The sequence below is a fragment of the Marmota flaviventris genome, chromosome 6, assembly GCF_047511675.1.
Source record: "Marmota flaviventris isolate mMarFla1 chromosome 6, mMarFla1.hap1, whole genome shotgun sequence".
NCBI lineage: Eukaryota > Metazoa > Chordata > Mammalia > Rodentia > Sciuridae > Marmota > Marmota flaviventris.
Window position 1 is genome coordinate 121237731 of NC_092503.1, and position 19691 is coordinate 121257421.

General features: G+C 41.8%; 1 long non-coding RNA gene across 2 annotated transcripts; it reads left to right on the plus strand.

Annotated features, from left to right (window-relative positions):
• Positions 1–4251: 4251 nt before the first annotated feature.
• On the plus strand, positions 4252–19488 carry LOC139706248 (uncharacterized). Of its 2 annotated transcripts, none has more exons than XR_011707882.1 (3): positions 4252–4456; positions 13665–13764; positions 19104–19488. It is a non-coding gene; the product is annotated as an uncharacterized lncRNA (long non-coding RNA). The 2 variants fall into 2 exon arrangements; XR_011707883.1 differs by having other exon boundaries at positions 4301–4456; positions 19253–19488.
• The last annotated feature ends 203 nt before the right edge of the window (positions 19489–19691 follow it).

Here is a 19691-nt window from a genome sequence, read left to right on the forward strand (position 1 = left end):
CTGTTCCCTGTCATCACATCACATTCTGCCTCAGAAACAATAAAGCCAGGTGACTAGGGACTGAAACCTTAAGATTTTGAGGATAATAAATCTCTCCTCCTTTAGGTTGATTGCCTCACAGAGACAAAAAGGTGACTAACACACTATTCATTTCTCTGGAAATTTTTGGATGATAAACTTTCTATCATCTCATAGTACAAATCTGCGAAAACAGAACGGGGAAACATTCTCAACCTCAAGGTTCCTCTGCAAACATTTAAGTCCAGTAATGTGGTGTCCCCTTAGTTTGTTTGTTTGTTTTTTTTTAGATAATGTACCACAATGTGCCCATGCTGGTCTCAAACTTATGGGCTAAATTTATCCTCCTGCCTTAGCCTCCCCAGTATCTAGGACAATAGGTATGTGCTGCCACACCTGTCTGAAATAACTTTTAATACCAAAAAACAAAAATAAATGTTCCTCTTAGTTAAATTCCACATTCCCTAAACCAGTTACAAAACAGTCAACTTTATCTTCTGCTATCTGCTTATAAGACATGAAGAGAACTCTCATAACAATACATCTGAACAAGAGCAGGAGGACAAGTCCACTGAGCCTTCCAAGTCTCATATCAGGGGATTTGTCACAGGGAGTCTGTAGCCAAAGGAAGGACCACAGTGGGAACTCAGGAACAGCAAGGGACCATGTGGGAAGAAAACCTTGCAGTGTCAGGGAAGTAATGGATTTCAGCCTCTGGGGGAGCATCATCAACACCACAGCCTGAGCTGAACCTCTCCCTTGGGATGCTCAGGATCTCCTCCAAAGGATAATTGTTAAGGGGTACAGACCCACTCTTCATGGAGCAGATTGTCATGGGAACATCTTCATACATAATCATGAAGTATGGAAAGAGTGCTCTAGAGAAGGAAGCTGGACGGAAATAGAAAATGTGAGACTCATCAATCATGTTATAGAAGGAGACATCCCCTTCACTGTAGTCCAGGAAAACCCCCACCCTGAAGGGATCCTCCCTAGAAGATAATGAAGTCACAGGATCTGTCTTGGCACAATATCTATTGTTAAACTTCTCCATGACCCAAAACCCCCTATCTGGTAATTCCTTGTGCCAGTGTGTTCTGCTCACTTACTTACAGACTCCCAGAGTCCCCCTGCTGAAAGATCCATTCTCTATCTCCACTTCCCAGTAACATCTTCCTGATGTGATGCCCTCAAGACCTAACACACTGCATTTTTCATTGTGGGACACACATGGCTCCTTCCAAGTCAGACATATCTTTTCCTGAGACACAGAAAGCCTGTGGTGAGCAGAGTCTGGATCCAAAGTGACAGATCCTGTTGATAGAGTTATCAAACATGCTGTGTTTCTGGCATTGAAGATGGAGGAACAGGCCCCTAAACAAAGGAATATAGATGGCCTCTAGAAACCACACAAGACAACAGCCTCCAGAAAGGAACAAAGGCTTTTCCACACCTTCTTGGACTTCTGACCTATAAACATGTAAGATAATATATTTCTGTTGGCTTAAGCCAATAAGTTTGTAGTAACTTGGCAGCCAATACAAAACTAATATGCCTACATAGGTGCCACACCCAATGTGGAACAAAGCACTGGCAGAGAAATGTGCTTGCAGAAAGCATGAAACTCCTTATCTTCTGCACATAGGAAGCCAGGACCCTGAAAATTTCACATGCTCCACTAGAAGGTGAAGAGACAGGTTCCCAGTGAGCCAGTGAACCAGAGGAGGTCTGAAGTTTGAGGAGAAAGCCCAATAGCAACCAGAAATAGGTGACCCAGACTTTGGACTTTACCTCAGGTCAGGAGAAGGGGACCAAGCAATGAGATGAGACCTTCCTTTTCTCAGGAGATACCAACCCAAAGGTCTTAGGAACCAGTTCAGAGTAGCCTACTAATGGTGAGGACCTGAAATAACTAAGAGAAAACACATGGCCTCTTTCCCCCCACTGTCCAAGGCCACATAAGTCTCTTCCAACCTCCATACTTCATGTTCAAAAGGAAGGAAGGTCATTGACCAAAGAAAAGTTAACATATGTCATACACTCTAAAAAGTCTTTAATTGGAAAGCTTTTGCCTCCAACAGGGCAGAGCCTCAGGAACAAGATTAGAATGATCAAAATAATGCCGCCCTTTCCTGCCAGCAGACTACCGCAGGACATCAAGCCAGGACCAGATCCACTCATACCAGCCTGTGCAGGTCCCAGGCACACAGCATCCCCTTCCACCACTCCCCCTGCAGGGCAGAAAGTCACCATAGGAAATTAAAAACAATGATGAAAATCAGCAGTGGGAGGGATTACACTAAAGGAAAATCTAATCAGAGAAGAAAACAAATCAAGTTAAATACAAAAAATAAACAAAAATGGCTGGGAATACAAATCATGTCTCAATAATAACCCTGAAGGTTAATGGCCTAAACTCACCAATCAAAAGGCATACACTAGCAGATTGTATCAAGTAAAAAAGACCCAACAATATGCTGCCTCCAAGAGACTCATCTCATAGAAAAAGACATTCACAAACTGAAGGTGAGGGGTTGGGGAAAAATCATATCACTCACATGGACTGTGAAGGCAAGAAGGGGTTTCATCCTCATATAAAATAGAGTAGACTTTAAACAAAAGTCAATCAAAAAAGATAAAGAAGGATACTACATACTGCTCAAGGGACCCATACACCAACAAGACTTAAGAACTATAAATGTATATGCCCCAAACCATGGAGCATCTATGTTCATCAAACAAACTCTTCTCACATTCAAGAGTCAAATAGACCACAACATAATAATTTTGGGTGACTTTAACACACCTTTTTTATCACTAGATACATGTTCCAAACAAAAGCTGAACAAAGAAACTATAGAACTCAATAATACAAACAATAACTTAGACTTAACTGACATATATAGAATATTCCATTCTTCAATGAGAGAATATACTTTCTTCTCAGCAGTACACGGATCCTTCTCTAAAACAGACCATATACTATGCCACAAAGCAACTCTTAGCAAATATTAAAAAGTAGAGATACTATCCTGCATTCTATCAGATCATTATGTAATGAAATTAGAAATCAATGATAAAATAAGATATAAAACGCACTCCAACACCTGGAGACTAAATAACATGCTACTGAATTTTAAAAATGGGTTACAGAAGACATCAAGGAGGAAATTAAAAATTTTTTAGAGCTGAATGAGAACACAGATACAACATATCAAAAATCTCTAGGACACTATGAAAGCAGTTTTAAGAGGAAAGTTCATTGCATAGAGTGCATTCCTTAAAAGAAGAAAAAGTCAAAAATAAATGACCTAGCATTACATCTCAAAGCCCTAGAAAAAGAAGAACAAATTGACACCCAAAGCAGCAGAAAACAGGAAATAATTAAAATCAGAGCTGAAATCAATAAAATTGAAACAAATAAACAATTGAAAAAATTTACAGAACAAAAAGTGGGTTCTTTGAAAAAATAAATAAAATTGACAGACCCTTAGCCATGCTAACATAGAGAAGGAGAGAGAAAACTCAACTAACATACATAATCAAAAAGGAAATATTACAACAGACTCTATAGAAATACAGAAGATAATTAGAAATTATTTTTGAAAACTTGTACTCCAATAAAATAGAAAATAACGAAGGCATCAACAAATTTCTAGAGTTATATAATTTGCCCAGATTAAATCAAGAAGATATACACAGTTTAAACAGATCAATTTTAAGTGACAAAATAAAAGATGCCATCAAAAGTCTACCAACCAAGAAAAGCCCAGGACCAGACTCACACACAGCCTAATTCTGCAAGACCTTTAAAGAAGAAATAATACCAATACTCTCCAATTTATTTCAGAAGTAGAAAAAGAGCCAAATTCATTCAGTGAGGCCAATATCACCCTGACTCCAAAACAAGGCAAAGACACATAAAAAGAAAACTTCAGAGATCCAACATGGCGGCGGGCGGAGAGGCAGCATTTTCAATACCCCCCCAGTGATGGGGTCATAAAGACGCATAGATAACACTTAGATTCTACCAACGGAGAATCTCCTAGCAAAATTCCACTGAAGAGAGACCGGCCGGGAGCTACTAGGACTTTTTGAAGTGACAGATTGCCCCAGACGAGCGAATCCCTGCCAGGAGACGCACAGGTCCAGATCCGATAGCCACAGTCCGCGCGCCACTGCGTGGCTGCCGGCCTGTCCGCCAGCAGCAAACATGACTGGGTCCCGCTAGCCTCCGAGATGCAGCTTGGCAGGAAGAAGTCTTTAGCCAAGCCTTCATGAAATAGCGAGCTGGGAGCTGAAGCCAACTGGGGACGGACCAGTCACACCCCTCCCTTCCGGCACTCCGGCAAGGAGCCTGGGGCCCGCCATAGCAGAGAGGTGACATCATCGGAGGTCAGCCGACAGAATTCCTTCCCAGCAGAATCCACTTTAGCAGGTGTGTGACTCCCTCCCCATCCAGATACAAGCAGCCAGGAAACTTCATGGACCTCTCAGGGGTCGTGTCTGTAGGGAAGCAGAGGGGATCCCCGACCCCCAACCCCCCATATCACCAGCGGTGACTCCCAAGGTCTTAGCCTCCAGTTTACCACAGCACTGGTGCTTAAATGGGACACGCGGTGGGGCTGCAAGTGTAACTAGATCTCTGGGGAACCTCTTCTGGTGAACAGGACCTGGCTGGCTGGCTGACAGGAGGAAGCGGGGTGAGGGCCGGAAAAGTGAAACGGCTCTGGACTGACAAGTCCGAGAGACTCCCAGGAGACGCCTTACAGGGATTGCTATGGGCAGGTAGAGAGCAGAAGCTCCGCTCAGAGGGCACAGCTCCACCTACTGGAAGAGAAGAAAATGGATCTCTAAGACTTCAATATTTTTGTTTCTTTTTTTTTCTTCTTCTTCTTCTCTCTCTGTTCCTTTCTCCCCTTTTCCTTCTCTCTTTCTTTCCCGTTTCAAGTTTTATTGTTCTTTTCATTCTCCTCTAATCTATCTATCTCTCTCTCCTTCTTTCTTTTTAAGAGCACTTTCATTCCCCTACCCCCCAACTTTCATCCCAAGCATTACGTCTTCCATTATGTGTAATTGTCTAAATGCAAATAGGTGAATGTCTCGAGGCTGTCTATAGGGCTCCTAAATACCTAGCTACTACCAACACCCTGATCCGATTGCCTGTTAGTATCCACCTTCAGTAGAGCAATCTTCTAAAGTAGCCAAGACATACTAACCCTCGTACCATCATAGCACCTAACCTAAACATATAGTCCTAAGAACAAACAACAAATCACTATATGCATACAGAACCTGGAAGCCTTTTATGAATTGAATGAATCAGCTTTAAAGTACAATAAAGCCCAACATTTCTAGACATAATCTCCCACCACAAAGGAGAGAGAACAGAGATATACAAAGCCAAAACAAATGCATAGGAGAAAGCAGTTACAAAGCAGTCAAACAGAGCTGGAAAGTAACGTGAACAAAATGAAAAAACAAGGGAAAAAAGGACTACAAACAATGCAGGACAACTTAAATCTACAGGAGAACCTAGAAGCATCAGAAACATGGACAGGGAAAGAAATCAAGGCATACCTAACTCAGATGGAATGGAATATTAGAAAAGACATGAGACAGCAAGTCAAAGCATTGAAAGTATATTTTGAAAACGAACTAAACAAACAAATTCAAACTGCAAAGAACGAGCTTTACCAGGAGATAGAGATTAAAAAAAAAAACAAAAAACAGTAATCCTAGAAATGCAAAAAACCATAAACCAGATTAAAAACTCTAACGAGAATATTACAAATACACTAGATCAAGTAGAAGTCAGAACATCAGTTAATGAAGACAAAGTTTATCAACTTGAAAAGAATATAGTCAACACAGAAAAGATGCTTAAATCTCATAAGCAATCTGTCCAAGAGATATGGGATCTCATAAAAAAAAAACCAAATTTGAGAGTCATTGGGATAGAAGAAGGGACAGAGGATCAAACCAAAGGAATGGACAACTTATTAAATGAAATAATCCTAGAAAACTTCCCAGAGATGAAAGATGGAATGGATTGCCAAATTCTGGAAGCCTACAGGACCCCAAACATCCAAAACCATAATAGACCAACTCCAAGACATATAATTATGAAGATAGCTAACATACAGAACAAGGAGAGAATATTAAAAGCTACGAGAGAAAGGAGGCAGATTACATTCAGAGGTAAACCAATTAGGTTAACAACTGATTTTTCATCACAGACTTTGAAAGCGAGAAGATCCTGGAACAACGTATTTCAAACACTGAAAAATAATGGATTCCAACCAAGAATACTGTATCCAGCAAAATTAAGCTTCAGATTTGACAATGAAATTAAAATCTTTCACGATAAACAAAAGCTAAAAGAATTCGCAGCCAGAAAACCAGCACTGCAAAGCATTTTGAGCAAAATACTACAAGAAGAGGAATTGAAAAATAGTGCCCAAAACTAACAGTGGGAGGTATCTCAGTAAAGGGGGAGAAAAATAACCAAAGAGGAAAAACTAGCCAAACTAAAATAAATAAATAAATAAACATGACTGGAAGTACAAACCATATTTCAATTGTAACCTTAAATGTTAATGGCTTAAATTCACCAATCAATTGACATAGGCTAGTAACCTGGATTAAAAAAACAAATCCAACAATATGCTGCCTTCAGGAGACTCATATGAAAGGAAAAGACATACACAGGCTGAAGGTGAAAGGTTGGGAAAAATCATACCACTCACATGGCCCTCGGAAGCAAGCAGGAGTGGCCATACTCATATCGAATAAAATCAACTTCAAACCTAAGTTAATCAAAAGGGATAAAGAAGGACACTATATACTGTAAAAAGGAACCATCCACCATCAAGACATAACAATTATCAATTTGTATGCACCAAACAATGGTGCTGCAACGCTCATAAAACAAACTCTCCTCAAGTTCAAGAGTCAAATAGACCACAACACAATAATTATGGGTGACTTCAACACACCGCTCTCACCATTGGACAGATCCTCTAGACAAAAGCTGAACAAAGAAACTACAAAACTCAATAACGCAATCAATAACCTAGACTTAACTGACATATATAGAATATATCAACCATCATCAAGTGGATACACGTTCTTCTCAGCAGCACATGGATCCTACTCAAAGATAGACCATATATTATGCCATAGGGTGACTCTCAGTAAATATAAAGGTGTGGAGATAATACCATGAACCACATCTGATCATAATGGAATGAAACTGGAAATCAATGATAAAAGAAGGAAGGAAAAATCCTACATCACATGGAAAATGAACAATATGTTACTGAATGATCAATGGGTTACAGAAGACATAAAGGAGGAGATAAAAAAATTCTTAGAGACAAATGACAATACAGACACAACATACCAGAATCTATGGGACACAATGAAAGCAGTTTTAAGAGGGAAATTCATTTCTTGGAGTTCTTTCCTCAAAAAAAGATAAAAACCAACAAATAAATGAACTCACACTACACCTCAAAAACCTAGAAAAGGAAGAGCAAAACAACAGCAAATGTAGTAGAAGACAAGAAATAATTAAAATTAGAGCAGAAATCAATGAAATTGAAACAAAAAAAAATTGAAAAAACTAAAAGTTGGTTCTTTGAAAAAATAAATAAGATCGACAGGCCTTAGCCATGCTAATGAAGAGAAGAAGAGAGAGAACTCAAATTACTAACATACAGGATGAAAAAGGCAATATCACAACAGACATTACAGAAATACAGAAGATAATTAGAAAGTATTTTGAAACCCGATATTCCAATAAATTAGAAGATAATGAAGATATCGATAAATTTCTTAAGTCATACGATCTACCCAGTTTGAGTCAGGAAGACACACACAATTTAAACAGACCAATAACAAAAGAAGAAATAGAAGAAGCCATCAAAAGACTACCAACCAAAAAAAGCCCTGGACCGGATGGGTATACAGCGGAGTTCCACAAAACCTTCAAAGAAGAATTAAAACCAATACTTTTCAAGCTATTTCAAGAAATAGAAAAAGAAGGAGTTCTTCCAAATTCATTCTATGAGGCCAACATCACCCTGATCCTGAAACCAGACAAAGACACTTCAAAGAAAGAAAACTACCGACCAATATCTCTAATGAACTTGGATGCAAAAATTCTCAATAAAATCCTGGCGAATCGAATACAAAAGCATATCAAAAAAATTGTGCATCATGATCAAGTAGGATTCATCCCTGGGATGCAAGGCTGGTTCAATATACAGAAATCAATAAATGTAATCCACCACATCAATAGACTTAAAGACAAGAACCATATGATCATCTCGATAGATGCAGAAAAAGCATTTGACAAAGTACAGCATCCCTTTACGTTCAAAACACTAGAAAAACTAGGGATAACAGGAACTTACCTCAACTTGGTAAAAGCTATATATGCTAAACCTCAGGCTAGCATCATCCTAAATGGAGAAAAACTGAAGGCATTCCTTGTAAAATCTGGAACAAGACAGGGATGCCCTCTATCACCACTTCTATTCAATTTAGTTCTTGAAATACTAGCCAGAGCAATTAGACAGACAAAAGAAATTAAAGGCATAAAAATAGGAAAAGAAGAACTTAAATTATTGCTATTTGCGGATGACATGATAATATATTTAACAGACCCAAAAGGGTCTACAAAGAAACTGCTGGAGTTAATAAATGAATTCAGCAAAGTGGCAGGAATTAAAATCAACACACATAAATCAAAGGCATTCCTGTATATCAGCAACAAAACTTCTGAAATGGAAATGAGGAAAACCACTCCATTCACAATATGCTCAAAGAAAATAAGATACTTGGGAATCAACCTAACAAAAGAGGTGAAAGATTTATACAATGAAAACTACAGAACCCTAAAGAAAGAGATAGAAGAAGATCTTAGAAGATGGAAAAATGTACCCTGTTCATGGATAGGCAGAACTAACATCATCAAAATGGCGATATTACCCAAAGTCCTCTACAGGTTTAATGCGATGCCAATCAAAATCCCAATGGCATTTCTTGTAGAAATAGATAAAGCAATCATGAAATTCATATGGAAAAACAAAAGACCCAGAATAGCAAAAGCAATTCTAAGCAGGAAGTGTGAATCTGGAGGTATAGCGATACCAGAGTTCAAACTGTACTACAAAGCAATAGTAACAAAAACAGCATGGTACTGGTACCAAAACAGGCAGGTGGGCCAATGGTACAGAATAGAGGACACAGAAACAAATCCACAAAATTACAACTTTCTTATATTTGATAAAGGGGCCAAAAACATGCAATGGAGGAAGGATAGCATCTTCAACAAATGGTGCTGGGAAAATTGGAAATCCATATGCAACAAAATGAAACTGAATCCCTTTCTCTCGCCATGCACAAAAGTTAACTGAAAATGGATCAAGGACCTAGATATCAAATCAGAGACACTGCGTCTGATAGAAGAAAAGGTTGGCTACCATCTACGTATTGTGGGGTCGGGCTCCAAATTCCTTAATAGGACGCCCATAGCCCAAGATTTAATAACAAGAATAAACAAATGGGACTTACTTAAACTAAAAAGTTTTTTTCTCAGCAAGAGAAACAATAAGAGAGGTAAATAGAGAGCCTACATCCTGGGAACAAATTTTTACCCCTCACACTTCAGATAGAGCCCTAATATCCAGAATATACAAAGAACTCAAAAAATTAAACAATAAGATAACAAATAACCCAATCAACAAATGGGCCAAGGACCTGAACAGACACTTCACAGAGGAGGACATACAATCAATCAACAGGTACATGAAAAAATGCTCACCATCTCTAGCAGTCAGAGAAATGCAAATCAAAACCACCCTAAGATACCATCTCACTCCAGTAAGATTGGCAGCCATTATGAAGTCAAACAACAATAAGTGTTGGCGAGGATGTGGGGAAAAGGGTACATTTGTGCACTGCTGGTGGGACTGCAAATTGTTGCGGCCAACATGGAAAGCATTATGGAGGTTCCTGGGAAAGCTGGGAATGGAGCCACCATTTGACCCAGCTATCGCCCTTCTCGGTCTATTCCCTGAGGACCATAAAAGAGCATACTATAGGGATACTGCCACATCAATGATCATAGCAGCACAATTCACAATAGCTAGACTCTGGAATCAACCTAGATGCCCTTCAATAGATGAATGGATAAAAATTATGTGGCATTTATACACAATGGAGTATTACACAGCACTAAAAAACGACAAAATCATGGCATTTGCAGGTAAATGGATGGCATTAGAGCAGATTATGCTAAGTGAACCTAGCCAATCCTTAAAAAACAAATGCCAAATGTCTTCTTTGATATAAGGAGAACAACTAAGAACAGAGCAGGGAGGAAGAGCATGAGGAAAAGACTAGCATTAAACAGAGACGAGTGGTGGAAGGGAAAGGGTGACAGAAGGGAAACTGTATGGAAATGGAAGAAGACCCTCATTGTTACACAAAATTACATATAAGAGCTTGTGAGGGGAAGGGGGGAAAAAACAAGGGAGAGAATTGAATAACAGCAGATGGGGTAGAGAGGGAAGATGGGAGCGAAGGGGAGGGGGGATAGTAGGGGATAGGAAAGGTAGCAGAATACAACAGTCACTAATATGGCATTACGTAAAAATGTTGATATATAACCGATGTGATTCTGCAACTAGTATTTGGGGTAAAAATTGGAGTTCATAACCCACTTGAATCAAATGTATGAAAGATGATATGTAATGTTTTGAACAACCAATTAAAAAAAACTCCATGGCAAGGGTGGTGAGGACAGAGCATCTTTTGGGGAATGCAAATCTGGTTTTTATGGTAGGGGTTACCAGAGACTGAAGTCAGGGGAAACTCACCACTAACCAACATCCCCAACCATTTTTATATTTTATTCAAAGACAGGGTCTTCCTGAATTGCTTGGGCCTTGCTACTTTGCTGAGGCTGTCTTTGTACTTACAATCTTCCTGCCAGAGGCTCCCCAGCCACTGGGGTTCAGGCATGTGTTTCACTTTCCAGTGGCTTCTCCTGCCACATAAAGGGCAAGAAATCTTTGGAAGCCTGCCCTTAATTGGGCAGATTTTCTTCTAGTGCCCTCACTTTCTGTAATGATGACAGACACCTACAGAGGCTCAAGGATTCTGTGGGGAAGAAAAGAGGGTGGCCATGAAGAGCTGCAGTCAATAATTGTATTGGTCTCTTGTCCCTCTTTTCTCCTTTCTTAGGTCACTCCATGTTTCCTCCTGGTTTGATCATAAAAGACCTACATGGCTAACTTTAAGGGAAGTCCCAGGGCCTGCTACCAATTTTGTAATTTCTAAAATCTGGGGCAAATTGAAGAATAAATATATCTTTTAAAATAAGTTGCCTTTCAAGAGATGCAGGATCTAAGAATGTATATTTTACTAAGCCTTCCTTCAATATTTCTACAAAAGTTCTGGGATTTCATGCCAACCCCTGATCAAGTGATGCCAATGTCATAGAATAGGTTTCATCCTATTATTTTTAAGTGCTGCCTGGAGACAAATGATCAGGTGATCTCTGTATCACCTTCAAAGTGATTCATCATAAGTCCAATGAGGATGCTCAGTTTGAACAGCAGAAGGGCCCACAAGGTATAAAGTGTTAGGAAAATATAAATCATCCTCCAAACCTTAGCAAACTGAGGTCTCTGTTAGAGTTTGACTCAAAATTATTGTTATATCTCTCCAGATTACCTCAAGGCCTGAGTTTGAATCCCTCTATATATTTATCAGGGTCATCAGCAAACCTTTCTAAATCCTGTTGGGCCTGTTTTAGACCTTGCATAGAAAAAGGTACCTGCATTCTTACCAGTCAATATTCTCCATTTTCCTCTTGTAATGTGTATAAACTGGTAGTAGGCTAAATAGGGACAGACTCATGATGAGGGAAACAGGGTTGCGGGAATGGGAGCAGGTAATGGTGGGTACAGAGGAGAGTGGGAGAATTTGATACTGACAGAAGAGTGTTAGGTACATTGTTGAGAGGAAGGAAGGTGTGGTTTGGGGGTCCCTAGGCCAGTAATGTTTTGACTCATTGAACTAGAAAGGCCTCATCAGAGTAGGATGGGCATGATATTGAAAAGTGGGGGAGGGAACCAAGAGTTTTTGTGTCACTCTATTGGAAACATAGATAGTCCAAAAATAACAACAGGATTACTGACATAGAAAAGAGGAAGAATCATTGTATTCCTTGGCTTTCCTTTGGAATAATAAATGTGAGGGGACATGGGGTCCATGCAAAGGCACTATAGAATAAGGACCATAACTACCACTTTGGTGAAGAAAAGATACCAACTGAGAATATATTTCTTAGCTATGAGGGATCTTCAACTAGTGCCCCATGAGAAGATTTGTAAATAGATAAAGGTGGTTAACTCATTGCCCTCCAGATTCTGGAAGTAACCTATAAAAATGGTGGTGTGATGCCCATTACTAAAGAGAGACAGGGGGACACCATAAGGCAACAGCCATAACAGTGGAGCCTCATTGCCTCTCTGATGGCCTTGCTCAAAAGAATGCCACAGAAAGCAAGAGAAAGTGTACATCTACATGTCAGCAGGAAAAAAAATGTCACTGTTATTAAGAGGAAAAATAAAGATGAACAGTGACAACATAAATGACATTAGACAAAGCATGGGTGTGACATATGGAAGAGGATTCAGCAGAGGAAAGTGTAGACAGAGAAACTAAAGCAAACTGTAAGATATCAGAGGCTAAGTTAGACATAATCTCAACCAAAGCTGGGAGAGGAAAAGGTGAAGTTTAAATTCCTTCCTGTAGATGGCTGTCAATCTGATTCAAGGCACTTGATTAGATGTCGCTGGTGAGTGGGGAGTTGAAACTCCAAACCTCAGGTCTTGTGTTCCAAACAAAGAAAATTTGAAGTCAGAAACCAAAGATAATGCAAGATAACTTTTTCTTAAAGTAAAAATAAAGTAAGGCTCAAACAAAGAGCATTCTCCAAACAGTGGTTCACTCCCAGCAGAGAACAATGAAGGAAAGAGTCCTGTCTCCAAATTCTTTGGTATTTTATGGTTGCCCTGAGAACTGGGTCCACATTCACCACTTTTTGACAATCAGGTGTTCAACTCCTTCATGTCAAGGGGTAGAGTTTTTACTTAGTTGTTCTTCTCCAGAACTGTCATATTGGCCATCATATTAAGTGGGGGGGGCTTCATTTACAAGTAAATACTATGTTACTGTGAGTATTGGGGTCAATGACCAGAAAGAACTTAACTTTTTTCTCCTGTAATGCTAAGAAAATGTCTCTTCTGAAATTTATTGAGACACTTATGACCATAAATTCTAGCTTCACAATGACCCTGACAAGAGTTAGTAATAGCCCCATTAATCTTTCTTGGTGTATTTCTTAATTGACTCTTTGTTCTGATTATTTGTGTACCTGTTGTTTTTCTGCATTATCTGCCTACCCACTTACCTTAAAAGTAATTTAAAGAAAGCCTTAAGAACAACATAAAGAAAACCCATGACATTGGCTGTTATTTGTTTGCATTTCAGTGCTCACTACTAACTGCGATCTAACATCTCTCACCCACTGAGAGAACTGACAATGGCCTTCTTTGGTTTGGCAGGTAGAGGTCAGAGGAGGGTCCCTCTGCCTTGGAGCTGGCAGGCTGCATGGCAGATGAACAAAATCCCCCTGCCTTCCACAAAGACCATGAAGGAAAGCAGGTAAGAGGGTGGGGGTCAGTCACAGAGCTACCTTTGTCAGGATGTCCCTCCTCACACTGTACAGCAACCAGGCTTCCTAAAACTTGGTGAAGTTCTTCACTGATCTTGCACAGCCCTGTGGGCAGATTGGACAAAAGTCCTCACAGAGAAGAAATTAAAGCAGAGCACAGCTGTCCAAGTGGCCCGAACATAAGCACTAAGGGGGTTGGAATTCAGGTCCCACCACCCTCGTTCAGGGCTCATATCTATTGGGTGGCAAAGAGCCAGGCACACATGGGCACGGGCCTGGGCAGGCACCAAGAGATGTGGTTTCACCAGACTGAGGTTCTGATGGAGTTGGTGTCTGGTGCAAAACTTTAATACAACTGTTAGCTCTAAAAACAGGAAAGCATATGTTCTAATCAATAAAATTTTCCCTTTTTGACAATATTATGGTACAAAACTCTGATGTCTTTTTCAGATTTAAAAATGTAATAATAAAATATAATATTATTACAGAATAATATTTAAAACAACACAAAATGCAAGCAACACTTTAGATTTCTCACAAAACATATTTTCCCCCAGATTAATTTTTTTTTCACATATATCATTTATATATCTTTATGGGGTATATTATGGCAACTCAATAGACGTATACAAGTTTTATCATGCAACTTTGATATTACATCCAGGAAGTCCCTATAATGAAACCTGAATTTAGTTTCATTGTGATGAATTACTTTTCCTAGAATTCATACTGTGACAGAGTCTGAGAGACTGTCTCTTCAGGCCCTTCAAGAATTAGGACATTCTAGCATTTCAAGCAGGAAAGATGAGTCTGGACACCTGAGGAATTTGTAGGAAGCAGATTTATTTAAGCTGCAGCAATCCAGAGGGGCTAACACCAAACAAGCTCTGGACCCCAGATCTGGAAATTCTCTAAGATTTCAGTGGGTGGTTACACAGCACAATGTTTAATAAAACTTAATTTTGTTCCACATTCATAGGTTGGACAGAGGTTTCACAATTTTTTACACAGAAAACAGAAATTTTCGCACATCAACAAACTTGATTGGAGACTTTTTTTTTTAGGTTGTAGATGAACACAATACTTTTATTTTTATGTGGTGCTGAGAATTGAACACCAGGCCTCACATGTGCTAGGCAAGTGTTCTATCACTGAGCCACAACCCCAGCCCTGCAGGCCTAACTCTTACAAGAAAGAGAAACCTGGCCTTTACAACAAAAAGGAGCTCAAAGCACAATGAGTGCTCTGGATATTTTGCTGACTTCTTAAAATTATCTCTTCTTGTTTAGGAGAGAGACTTGTGTGTTACAATTAAGGTGGGAGTCTTTTGGGAACTACAGCATTACCCACTTTGATGCTCATTATTTAATCCTCTAAGTCAAAGGGCATTATTATCTTCTTGGCTTAAAGCTTTATATAATGTAATATCATAGTACTTGTTTCTCTTTTTTTTTTTTTTTTAAAAAACCTGCTTCTATTGTAGAACCACTAGTTTTAATGTAAAGAGGAAACAAACATGGAAGCAATAAACAAGTTCATAGCATAATCCATGCTATGTCAATTAAGCTTTTGAATCCACCAAGAAATGGAAACCATCCTCCAAATAGTGAGCTTGGATCTCAACTGCAATGCCCTTTCAGGATTGAAGTGGTACATGTGTTTGTTTTCTGATATTATTAACTATGTGTTTGATTGTTATCAGTACTAGAGTCAAGACAAAACAAAGAACTCTGTATATGACAGAAGTAAGGGGTGGCAATGACAGTATAAGAGCTGTCTTAAAGAGTGAAACAGTCCATTTTCCTTTAGGTTAGTATATCTTTCACCTTGTACAACCAACCCAGAGTGGCTGAAGCAGGGCTGATGTTTCCTCAGGCTTTGGGCACATTCAGGCTAGTCAGCTTCCAGAGTGACTTGAGCAGGGTTGGTGTCCTTCGGATCTTTGAGTTTCTCTGGTGTTTCCTTCTTCCTGATGCTCAGCTTAAGGGGTACAAATTAAGGAGGGAAAGCTGCAAAAGAATGTACATAAGAATAAGAGATTTTATTTTCAGGAGGTTCCAAAGGAGGCTAAAAGGAACAAAGTATTACATAATGTATATCTCTGCATGTGTACATACATGTATTGACATATTTGGTGACACTCTAAAAAGAATAAGGCATTGTAGATAGTGCTCTATGTGGGGGTGTGACAAGAGGTGGGGGATATCCCAGGAGGCTTGAACTATGTAGATTTAACTCAATGTAACTCTGAACAAATTTGAAAACAGCCTATAATTTCACAAGCCTGACCCAACATTGACTTATGATCTTCCATATATTATTATTTCATCTAAAATATGAAGTAAATTCAACCGCCTGCTCACAGGTCAGTTGCCTTCCAAAGGTGCACCTCTAAATGGGTTGACTTTAATCCTGATCCTGCCATGGAGTTCTCCTGAGCCCTTGGGTGAGGGGTTTCAGAGTTCTAAATTCAGATGGGTCACTGTGTTTTACTTTTGGTGATATGAGAGGATGGAAGATCCATATTTTTATGCTTTTTCTGTGCCTGATATTTTAGGAGCTCAGATTGTGGGTGTTCTTAGGAATGCAACAGTTGCTGCACCTCTAAGTGGGTTGACTTTAATCTCAGAAGATATTTCTGCATGGAAATCATGTCAAATGCCTTCCTGGCTCCCAAAGCTCCTTCCTGGCTTCCTAGGTACTGCTCAACAGCTTAGTTTTACCCCTGGCTTATCCTCCTCACCAACTTTACTTTACCAGATGCAAACCCAAGGTTGTACCTAGTTCTGCACCCTGCTCAAGGTCACCCAGTTAAGAGGGATCTAAATCCAGCTCTACCCAATCTGAAGCCTTCACTTCTCCTCACACTACCCCTTAGCCAGACAAACTTGCTTACTTCTATTTTTCCTTTCTTGATAATCTCTTGGAAGAAGCCAGTGTTAGGCTAGGCTAAATTTGGTAGATCTAGGAGGGTATTTTCCCAATAGGCTATTTTTCCTACAAGTCCAGGTATGGCCATTCTGGCTGTCCCCAGCCTGCTGCAATGTACTGGGGCCTCACACCACTGCCCAGAGACCCTGTGCCCAGATGACCCTATGTCCAGGACACAGAGTCTCCTCAGGGAAGAGTGGAGGAGTAGGGGAAGGAGACACCATGGAAAGTTCAAGAGAAAGGACCAGAAGGTTCTTCCAGGGCTAGACTCCCAGAGCAGCCAGAGACCCCTCTCTATCTTGTCCTACAAGATCAGGTCTAGACCTGGCCAGCAGCTCCCAGGCTCTAACCCCACCCTCTCACCAGTGAGCTGGACCCACCCAGCCCCACCCACTGCCTGCTGTGAGGACTGCAGCCTTTATTTAAAGTGCTCACTTGTTTATTTGGATGAGTTCCCTGAGTTAGAGCCACAACTCCTCAAGGGTCCTGAGGACTGGTATCTGGTCCTGGGGTGACAAAAGGCAGGCAGCATGCAGTGGAACTTGGTGAGGTGACTGTAATGGAGAATGATCAGTTTCCCAGCTCTTATACATCTTGAGCAGAGAAGCATCCTTGGGATCATTTCACTGCAATGGCACCATCATGAAATGGTGGCATATGGTGGCAAGAGCAGCATCCAGCTGTTTTGGGCATAGGGCATCAGGCCTCAAAAGTCAGGAGTTGAGTATTGGCATGGGGTGTGGGTGACTGTGGTGGTGTCAGCATGCAGCTGTGATTTGGGAGTTCCTTGCTTCCTACTCATGGTGGCGCTGACAGTGGAAGAATCCAGAAACAGTGGTTGTAACAACAGATGCATCCAGCCATGAGTATTTTCATCTGCCATAGTGACAAGGGTCTGGCTGCAGTTGCAATGAAGTTGGCCCCAGTAGTGAGTGTCACTGTCTAGTATCCATGTTAAAGTCTGGTGGCAGCAGGGTGTAGCTCCAGAGTCTGGCAGGGGCGGGAGCAACATGCAGCTGCATCAGGGGTCCAGCCTCAGTATAGGGGTTGGGCACCAGGTGTGGGGTGGGCAGTGTTGGAGTCCATCTGGAGTTTGGAAGTTTGAGTGCTGCACAATGGTGGTGGCACCATAAGAGTTCAGAAGCAGGGGCAGCAACAACAGGCAGTGTCCAGCAGTGAGAATCTTCATCCTGCAGAAGTAACTGGGGTCCGGCTGCAGGGCAGTGAAGGTGGCATCCAGTAGCCATGTGGGGAGTCTGGTTGGCCGCAGCGAAGAGCTCCAGGCTGGCATGTCAGCAAGGGCATGGGATAGTGGGTGTCAGAGTGAGAAGGTAACCGGTAGCTGGGATGTCCTCTGTGGTGGAGGCTCCAGGCCCTGGTCTTGCTCCTGGTCGACTGGCCTGCTCAGGAAGAAGCACGTGGGAGGCAGTGGTACCTAGGCAGCTGCCCAGGATCTTATGCTGCCCACATCTGCCATGTCTCGCTCTGGCCATGAGCCCACTGGATGTCTGCTCACCCCATCACCTGATATAGCCTCTCTACTGAGGAACTAGGCTGTCTGCTAGGTTGGGGCGGTCTTGGGAGAGAACCTCACCATACCCAGCCACATCCTGCATGGACTGTGGGTGCAGAAAGCAGAGGTCCTAGGACATCGTCACCCCCAAAGTGCAATTCTGTGACTGGGGGTGGCAGAAGACCAAGACAGAGAACTCGTTGCCCTTAGAATCCCACTGCCACCTGTGCCCTCCACCCTTGTCCTACCCCAGGGATGCACTTGGAGGGTGAGGATTTTCTAGGCCCCCCCACCTCCCACCTCTGCACTCTGCTACCACAGCCAAGGGGAGATGTAGCTGGGGAGGGTGGGTGTCTTCTCCCAAGGCTGCCCAGCTGGCAGCAGGCCTACTCATCCCTCAGAGGCTGCAACTCAGGGAGGGGCAGGGTGAACTCAAGGATTAGGTGAGCAGCCTGGTGGACTCAAGGCCAATGCCAGGCATTGGTGGAATGGGCAGCATAAGGTACTCAGCAGGTGTCTGGGTACCACCAGCTCCTGCGCCCTGCTTCGTGAGCAGGCAGGCCCTACCAGGAGCAATGCCAGTTGCCTGGAGGAGCCACTGCAGAGGCCATCACAGCCTCTAGTCGTCCTCTGACTCTGAGGCCTGCTGTCCCAAGCTTTCACCATCTCCGCTAACAGAGCTCCACACTGCGGCCACTGGAGTCCCCACAGGGCCACCAGTGATGCCGCAGCCACCATCACTGCACTGGGACCAGACTCCTGCCACTACCAGAGGATGAGAATGCTCCTCTCTGGATGCCTGGCTTGACGTTGCCACCTACAGACTCCTTGGTTGCCTTTGCCACCGCTGCCATAACTGAACTTCAGACACCAATACCTCCACAGATTCCAAACGCCAAGGCTTCACTGCCCAGGCTCCTGCCCATGGCTGTCCTCCAAGCCTGAGGCCAATTCTCCATCCTGCCACTGATACATCTGGGCTCCTCAAACTGCCTTAAGACACCTAGGCTCGCTGTTTGACATTCTCCCCACAGATGGATGCTGACACTGCTCCTGGTCACTGGGAACCTCCAATGGGAAACCCTGCTGTGGAACGCTGAGGTTGGCTTCTATATGCTTCAGTCCCAGAAACCAGACTTCTTTCACAGCCACTAGATGCCTTTGCAGGTGCCACCTATACCTCCAGGCTTGGGAAGGGTCCAGCACATGCCCTTCCATGCCTGCTGCCTGTTCATATCTGTCCGTGGAATAAACCATTGATTGGGTTAAAGCTCTCAGAACTGAATCATTTCACTGATAATCCTTGTATTGGCTCGCCCATGAGCTTCTGGGGACACCTACTACCTAAAGCACAACACATCTTCATCGAATAGCTTAGCAAGACCTTCTAGATGACTTGCAAGAGCTTCTACATCAGCACTTGTTTCTTTGCCTTGCACTTTTATTTTATGGAGAGGGGCCTCTTGCCAAAAA